We start from the raw sequence: 8,384 nt of genomic DNA, 5'->3' as shown, positions 1-8,384 counted from the left end.
AGAAGCAGCCATGAACAGTCATGTCTGAGGGGACTAGGACATGAGACCATCTTGTTCTGGATTTGGAGGGTGGTGCCTGGTGAGGAGCCCATATCTTGGATGATAACTGGTTCCAGCAAGTCTTCAAATCACCACAACTTTTTTTGTCTAATTTTTTCATAGACGAACTGGGGTGCAGGCCAGAGGTACAGGGGGTGGGGGTTGGTGAGAGGATTCACCAGACACAGAGTGGGGAGCAGAATAGGCAAAGTTACTGAAACACACTGCTGAGGGGAGTGGCAGGGAGACAGGAGAGTTCTGCTGTGCCATGTGGGTCAGCTCCCTGGCTGGGGAGTGAACTTAGGCCATTGCGGTGACAGTGTTGAGACTTACCCCATAGGCCACAAGGACCTGAAGAGGGAGGGAAGCAGCAAGGTTTGATATAAAACTGAACATGTGGGCTTGGGGGGGGGTCTCTTGGCCTCTTGCCTCGAGGCTGGTCTCTTGGCTTTTCACTGGCTTCCAGGATGCTGTTGGGTTACCAGGTCAGGGGAACTGGTAGGACATATTCACCAACTTCTCTCTCTCTTTCCCGGAGTTACTCATTTCCATTTTCCCTGTAATAAGCCCATTATTAACCTTTGTGTGTGTGCCTGCAGTTGAATCTCAAGTGCACAGGTGAGGACCCTCAGTAGGCAACCCATTTCACACTGCGTTGCCCTGTAACACTTACGCAAGTGTATGCACCCACAAGGTATGTCCCAGGTGCCTCAGCCTCGTCAGTACTAAGTGCTGTCACACTTTACGTCGTGGCATTTCTGGTGGGCACATAGCGATGGTGATTAACAATGCAGATGGCAGAGCAGCCTTGCACATGCTTGTTGGCCTCTTGACATCCTTTGGGACAGGTCTGGCCATGCTTCTTAATTGAATTGTTTGTTTCTCTTTGAGTTGCAGGAGTTTCTACCTCCTTTAATACATGTTTTAGATATGAGAGTCCTATTGCTTTCAAATTCAAAACCCCACAGGCATTGCCTAGTCCTGAGCCTTTCACCTTTTCTCTTTGATCTCTGTTCTCCTTGTTCCTGCTCCACCTTGCTTATGCCTCATGGCCTTTGCATCTGCGGTTCTCACTGATTCACTCTACTATTGATGGACATTTACTTCTTTTCTAAACAACCAGTTTTCCTTCTCTTGTTAATGCCAACTCATGCTTACTCCCAAGGTCTGAGCCTAAACTTTACTTCCTCCCACGCTGTGTTAAGTCTATTCAATATCCTTAGCCCAACTGTACTCAGTCTTCATATGACTTAACACAAGTTCAATGGTTGCTTGTGAGATTCTTAGGTCAATCTGCCTCCCCACTTCCATCAGAAGCTTCTAGAGAGTTAGAACTAATCTGCTTTGCTCTCTACTGACTTGTACCACTGAAAACAGGGTTTGGCAGATAGAAATTGCTCAACAAATATTTTTGAAAACATGCAATAATGGGAGCATAAACAAAGCAAGACTTGACTCAACTCTCTCTGCTTCTACATTTTGAGTTATTTGTGCCTGTCACCATGAAATCTGCACTGTTGCCAGAAACTGCAGAGGGTGTGACGGCTCCAGATCTCTGCATGGCCTCTTTGATCCTTAGCATGAAACCTTGTGTGAGGCCATGATGGTGCCACCAGCACAGCTAGGGTGTGGAATGTGGAAACCGAGGGTAGGAAGGGGTGGTGAAGTGGGAGGGCAGGTGGAAAGGAGGGAAGAGACCAGGGGAGGGAGAGAGGAAGAGGAGGAAACCATTACACATGTGAAGGAAGAATGCAGAAGCCAATAAGCCCCATCGGTGGCAGTGTCTCATGAGCTTGAGGTCTGCGGCAGAGGGAAGAGGGAATTCCAGAATGTGCATTTGCACTTACATGGAAATATAAATAACACCAAATTTGCTGACTCTCATGGCTTGGGAATTCCAAGGTATTTTGAGGATTTTAAGACTCGTTCAGGCAGTTATGAGTCTTTGGGGGTTAAAATATAGTCCAGGGCTGTTTCCAGCCAGAAGGTCAGTTGAGTCCAGTGATGCTTCTAAATCGGGGGTGGGAGAAAGACAATGTCTTCATCACAGAGTCCAGCATCCGGGTGCTTGGGTGGAATGTGTTGAACTGCTGGGTTACTAGACTGGCACCCATGTTTTGAACAGAGGTGGGATTGGGTGATCCCACCTCCTGTGTGGAACCAGTGGATCTGTCCATGTCTTAGAAACAAATACTGTCTCTTACAATTCTATTTAGTGCTATTTTCTGACCTGCAGGGGTGCCCTTTGATTAAGTAAATATATATGTTTTGACAGTATCATTGAGGGCCTTCCTGGTGGTGCAGGGTTAAAGTCTCAGCACTATGAAGCTATCATCAGCCACTGTGACATGAGTTCGATCCCGGCCAGAAGCTGACCCACATGGCGCAGCAGACCTCTCTTGTCTCGCCCTGTGCCCCTCAGCAGTGTGTTTCAGTGGATCTGCCTGTCCTGCTCCCTGCTCTGTGTCTGGTGAATCCCCTCAACCCCCAGCACCTCTGGCCTGTACCCCAGCTCTTGTATGCATAAATAAATAAAGAAAATCTTTTCAAAAAGATAAGGACTTTTACCATGTGCAGGCAGTTGGAGCAAGCTGTGGTGAAGGCATGTGGTATTTAGACACACATGTTTTAAATAAGTCTTTTGGTCTTCTGCTTTAAACAAATGATTTTATTTATTTTTTTTTTTGTTGAGACAACAATGATTTACAACACCGCACATGGTAAGTGGAGTAGACTATATTCCTCAGGTGTATGGTGCCATGAAAATTGTATGTTACCATTGGGAGCCCATAGACTTCATCCTGAAGTTCTGGGCTCCCTCCGCTTGTTCCCATCCACCCTCCCCTCGAGGAGCCTCAGTTCTGCAGTCATATTTCTAGGGATTGTTTTGGTTTAGTTTTGTCAGTTCCTTTGTTTTGTTCTTCTATATTCCAATAAGAGTCACCCAGTACTAGTCTTTCTTTTCCTCACTATTTCATTCCCTCCAGTCCCATCCTGTTGCAAATGACAAGTGGCTTTTTTTTTTTTTTTTAACAACTGAGTAGTATTTGTTTATGCAGTCCACATGGTCTCAAGCCAGTCCTCTGTCAGTGGGCACTTACCTCATTTCCATGACTTGGCTGCAATGGACACAGGAGTTATGGCTCCGAATGAGTGTATCTGTAATGCAACAATTTTGATGCCTGGAGCAAATTACTAAATGTGTAGCTTAAAAAAAAAGCTTTTAGGGCCCTCCCCGATAGCACAGCAGGTTAAAGCACAGCACCAAGAAGCTAAAGCCACTCCAGCATGAGTTTGATCCCCACCTGCCCCGGAAGTGACCCACATGGCGCAGCAGACCTCTCCTGGCCCGCCCACTGCTCCCCTCAGCAGTGCACTTCATTAGGCAGCCTGTTCTGCTCCCCACTCTGTCCCTGGTGCATCCTATCATTGCCCCTGCACCTCTGGCCTGTCCCCCAGTTCTGTATGCACAAATAAATAAATCTTTAAAAAAAAAAAAGCTTTTATACCCAAAAGTTTGGAAACTATCTCAGTGTGTTGAATCTACTGAGTAGTTAGGCGTTGAGATGTGCTTGTTGGGTGTTAAAGGGATAAAGAAGGGTACTCTGGCAGAGTAAGTGACTTGACCATCAGGGGCACCCAGGTCTCATGACCACAGGAAGGTGGAAGTCATGCTACTCATTATGGACAGCGGATCCCAAGTAACAACTTCTACCCTTTATGTGTCTGGGTCTTTGTCACTAGGCTTTCTCCCTTGATCCAACCACGTTCTCCAATCAACCTCTAAATATTTTAGACCTTAATTTGAAAACCAGATGATTGTATTTCGTTACCAGTTGAAGTTAGACTTTAGGAGTAATGCCATGTTTTAAGCAGTATAGCATGACTGTCTTTTAGTGATTGGGTCTGAGATATTTGGACAGTGATTTGTGCACAGACAGCTTAACCTGTAGCAGTCCAGATGCCGTGTGTCCATGCAGCGACTGTCCGCAGAGCGGGAGCGCACTGGCCTTCTCGCAGGGCAGTCTGACCCAGCACAACAGCTCCCAGCCTCTGGGAAAGCTGGTGTGTCACCGGAAGCTGCTGCTCCTCTCTGACCCTTGAAGGGAGTCCTCAGGAGACAGCGGATAGCTGGGGAGGCTTTGCCATGGCTTCTGTAATGCTCAAAAGTTCCGAGACAACCTCCAACGAGGCTCTACTGCTCTGCTTGTGCAGGGCCAAAGAGTGTGCAGGACCTCGTTCCTTCTTTCTCCGCTGCTCTTCTTTCGTCCCGTGAGCCCAAGGGAAGGTGCCAAAGAGGTCCTACCCTTATAACGTCAGGTATTTTAAAAAAACAGCTTTATTTTTAGATCGACCCCTGTGCATGCTTAATCTATGCAATTTGATGAGCGTGGACATATGTGCACAAAACAATGGAGATCATGTTGTAAGTCAGAAGGAGAAAGACAAATGCTGGGTAATTCATTTACCTGTGGAATACAAAGACATTGAGGAAAAAAATGACAAAGGTAAATAAGCCAAAATAGACCCTCGTAATCTGACTGTTAGAACTGCAGCTACTGGAGGGTGAGGAGATGGGTGGGGGGGGGCATGGAGCACCAAGAACTGTGGTGGAGGACCACGCTGGATGGGAGCCTCGCGGACAGGATAGGTGACACACCCCCCCAGAGGTGTGACCTTGGGCCCCTGCACCCTATAGAGGTGCGACCTTGGGCCCCTGAACCCTATACAGTGTTGTAAACCAATGTTTCTGCAATGCAGTAAATAGTAAAGGTCTAAAAATTGCCAATAAAACTAGTATGAAGACATATTGGAAACGGCACTTGTATTACAATCGTAGGTTCATCCCTCTAAATTTTGGTATAAATGTTAAAAGACAAAAGCAGTACGGTTATAACTTCAAAAACTGGTTAATGACTACACACTATAAAGAGGTGAAAATGATAACTCACAAAGCTGTTATTAGCCCAATATTATGTTATTATGTGTTCGCTAATTAGGATTGCTTACCACGAAATATTACCTTAGGTTGACTCCTCCCTTCCTTATTGGGGTCACCCTGCTGGGGGAAAAGAACCTTCCTCAGCTCCTTATGCAGAACTGGGCTGCCTTTCTTCTCACAAACAACAGTTGCCTAAGAGAAGATTTGGCAGGCACAAAACAAAAGACAAGATAAAACCAGGCGGATCTATGATCATCTCTTCAATGCAGTGTGGTTCTGTTTCTGTTCCTGTGGCTCAAACATGAAGGGATTTTTTAAGGCTTCAAATAAATCTCTTTTCTGGAAGATTAAAGAGAATTTCCCAAAGAAAATAAAGTTGAAACACTTGGGTTAACGGAAGCAACATCGCCAGCTCATTTCCCCCTGGTCTATATCAACGGTACCCTTGAACCCCAGCACAAGACGGAATTACTTCCGGAGACCCCCATCATTTCAAGTACTGCTTGTGCGGGGCAGCGGTGGGCGGAGGGGTGGAGACCCACTTTGCGAGGGGGCCCCTCAGCCTCGCGGGCTGGCTGGCCCCTTCCCACACACATCTGGCAGGAAGGAGGAGGGTGGATGGTCGGCGCCTGACCCCGCAGCTGGCTCGCGTGAAGGAACCACAGGTTGCTCCTGTCTGCCTGCCCGGCTGTTTCTCTATTTCCTGGAGGCCAGACTAGCCTGGCCTGCACCCTGACATCCGCGCCCTGAAATTCAGGAGGACAAGCAGTCTCGAAGCCATGACAAGATGTCCTTCAAGGGAATCTGGCTTTGTTTGGACTGAAATGGAGATTTTAACATCTTGAAGACTTGTTTACCCAAGAGGGCTCCCATGTAAAAATTGTCACAGTCAGGAGGCATCTTCCGATCTCAAGAAGCACGTGGAAGTTCTGGGTCACTCACCTTCCCACGGTGTCCTCAGTTTTCCCAGAACCCTGGTGGCTCTTAGCAAGCCTGAAGGCAAACCACTTCCTCTGGATGTCTGCCCCGTCTCCTGCCTGTGACCTCCCCAGCGGCCCTGCCTCGCGCTCCGCCATGAGTCACCGCCTCAGCTTCTACCTGCTCCCTGAGCAGCTTACCTCGGAGGGCCGAGCTCCTCTTCAGGGTGAAGAGCAGAGGGGAGAAGCACACAGTTCGGTCATGGTTTCTGTGGGACGGCCAAGTAGCTCAGAGCGCTTCATTCAGGGGGATGTCGGCTATGATCTTTTCCTCCTCTCAGCAAAGTGCTTTAAATAGAGGCTTCTCCACAAAACTCTAGTCACCAGCCCCAGGACCTGGAAGCTGTTTCCAAGTGACCAAGCTCATGCCCCTTCCCACATGGCGCTGGCTTTCTCTTTGAAGTGACTGTGTTTGCCTCTGACTCTCTGGAACCTTGAACTTTTTTCTTTTAATTTGTATAGAAGAACTGGGGGCAGGCCAGTGGAGTGGGTGTGGGGTGAGCTAATTCACAGAGACAGAGTGGGGAACAGAACAGGCAGATCTACTGAAATCCATGGCTGAGGGGAGCAGTGTGTGAGGCAGGAGAGTTCTGCTGTACTATGTGGGTCAGCTCCCTGGCTGGATGGAACTGAGGGCTTGGTAGTGACAGTGCTGAGATTTAAACCCTCCGCCAGCAGGGACAAGCAGGGAGATCCTTGGAGCCTTGAGCTTTCATGGTTGGTTGTCTTGTGCAGCTTGATCGCCTGAAAATGTCGATTCTACCAGTTTCCTTCAGCACAGCTTTGTCCCAGGTGGGCTGTGGTGTTAGTCAAGAGGCTTGTGGATTCCTAGCTGTGTGACTTTGAGCAGGGGACTGGGTGTTTCAACCTCCCATTGCTGAAAAATGGGGGCGATATTAGAAACCACTCAGAGGTCATTACAGACATCATAGAGGTAGTTTATGGAAGAGTTTAAAACAGTTTATGACATGAAGTCACTGACTGAAAGTGTTCATTAGTAGTCAAAATAAAAGTAGATTGAATTACATTTTATGAAAATCAGCCAAGACTGCAAAGTTCCAATCCATCCTCATTTCTCATTCTCCATAGTGTTTCTGCTGCTTTGGGAACCACCATGTGTTAACTAGCAAGGGCTGACCTGACGGCCTGGCCTGGCCTGGGGAGGAAGCTCCTCCTGGTGAACACCATGTGGAGGAGGGTGCGTGAGGGCTCTGGCTTGACATTGCAGGCTGCCATGTGTCCTCACCCAGGCATGCAGAGGCCACGCAGTGGGGCCTGGGCTCTTGCTAAATGATGGGAAATGGCCATGAAGTGCTTGGCCTTGTCAAGCCAGTGTATTTTTATCTTAGTAGGTTTTCTATACTTACTATCTATCTATCTATCTATCTATCTATCTATCTATCTATCTATCTATCTATCTATCTATCTATCTATTACATCATTCTTCCTTTTGTGGATTTTTTCATCTCAATTGTCATCCCCATGGGCTTCCTACCACCAGTTCACTCATGTGCCATCACCACAGTCCAGTGTACTTTTCCCATTCCAGTTCTGATCCCACTCCCCCTCCCACCCCCATAAAATGTCTCTGGTTTAGAGTTGTTTATTATTTTCATTTTTACTCTGTTACATTTGTTTGTCTCTCTGCTATGAGTGAAGCCATCCGGTATTTTTCCTTTTCTTTCTGGTTTATTTCACTCAGCGTGATCCCTTCCAGCTCCATCCATGTGGCTGCAAAGGCATGAGTTTATCTTTTTTGATTGGTGAGTAATATTCCATTGTGTATATCCACATCTTTTTAATCCAGTTATCTATTTTTGGGCATTTGGGTGGATTCCATATCTTCCCTATTATAAATAGAGCAGCAATAAACATGGGGGTGCAGGTGTCCTTTTGAATCAATGTTTTTGCATCCTTTGTATATATCTAGGAGTGGGATTGCTGGGTCATATGGAAACTCTATTTTTAGACTTTTGGGAAACCTCCATACAACTTTCCATAATGGTTGTATCAGTTTGCATTCCTCATCTAAGGATGCATTTTTTTAAATAATAATAATTATTATTATTTTAAGATTTATTTATTTATGCATACAGAACTGGGTTACAAGCCAGAGGGGTGGTGGGTGAGAGGATTCACCAGAGACAGAGTGGGGAACAGAACAGGCAGACGCACTGAAACCCACTGCTGAGGGGACCATCGGGTGGGCCAGGAGAAGCCTGCCACACCATGTGGGTCACCCCTGTGGTGGGGGTTGAACTCATGCTGTAGTGGCTGCGATAGCTTCATAACATTGTGCTTTAACCCATTGCGCCACCAAGGAGGCCCCTCATAATTATTATTTTAAAGATTCAGATAAATAAAACCAGAACTCATGCATTCATTCTTTTATTCTTCATCCTTGGGTTAAAAACTGCTTTTTTTTT

The sequence above is a fragment of the Condylura cristata genome, unplaced genomic scaffold (genome assembly GCF_000260355.1).
Source record: "Condylura cristata isolate star-nosed mole 26May11 unplaced genomic scaffold, ConCri1.0 scaffold00002, whole genome shotgun sequence".
Taxonomy (NCBI): domain Eukaryota; kingdom Metazoa; phylum Chordata; class Mammalia; order Eulipotyphla; family Talpidae; genus Condylura; species Condylura cristata.
The sequence above is the reverse complement of the archived record's forward strand: the minus strand, read 5'-3'. Positions refer to the sequence as shown.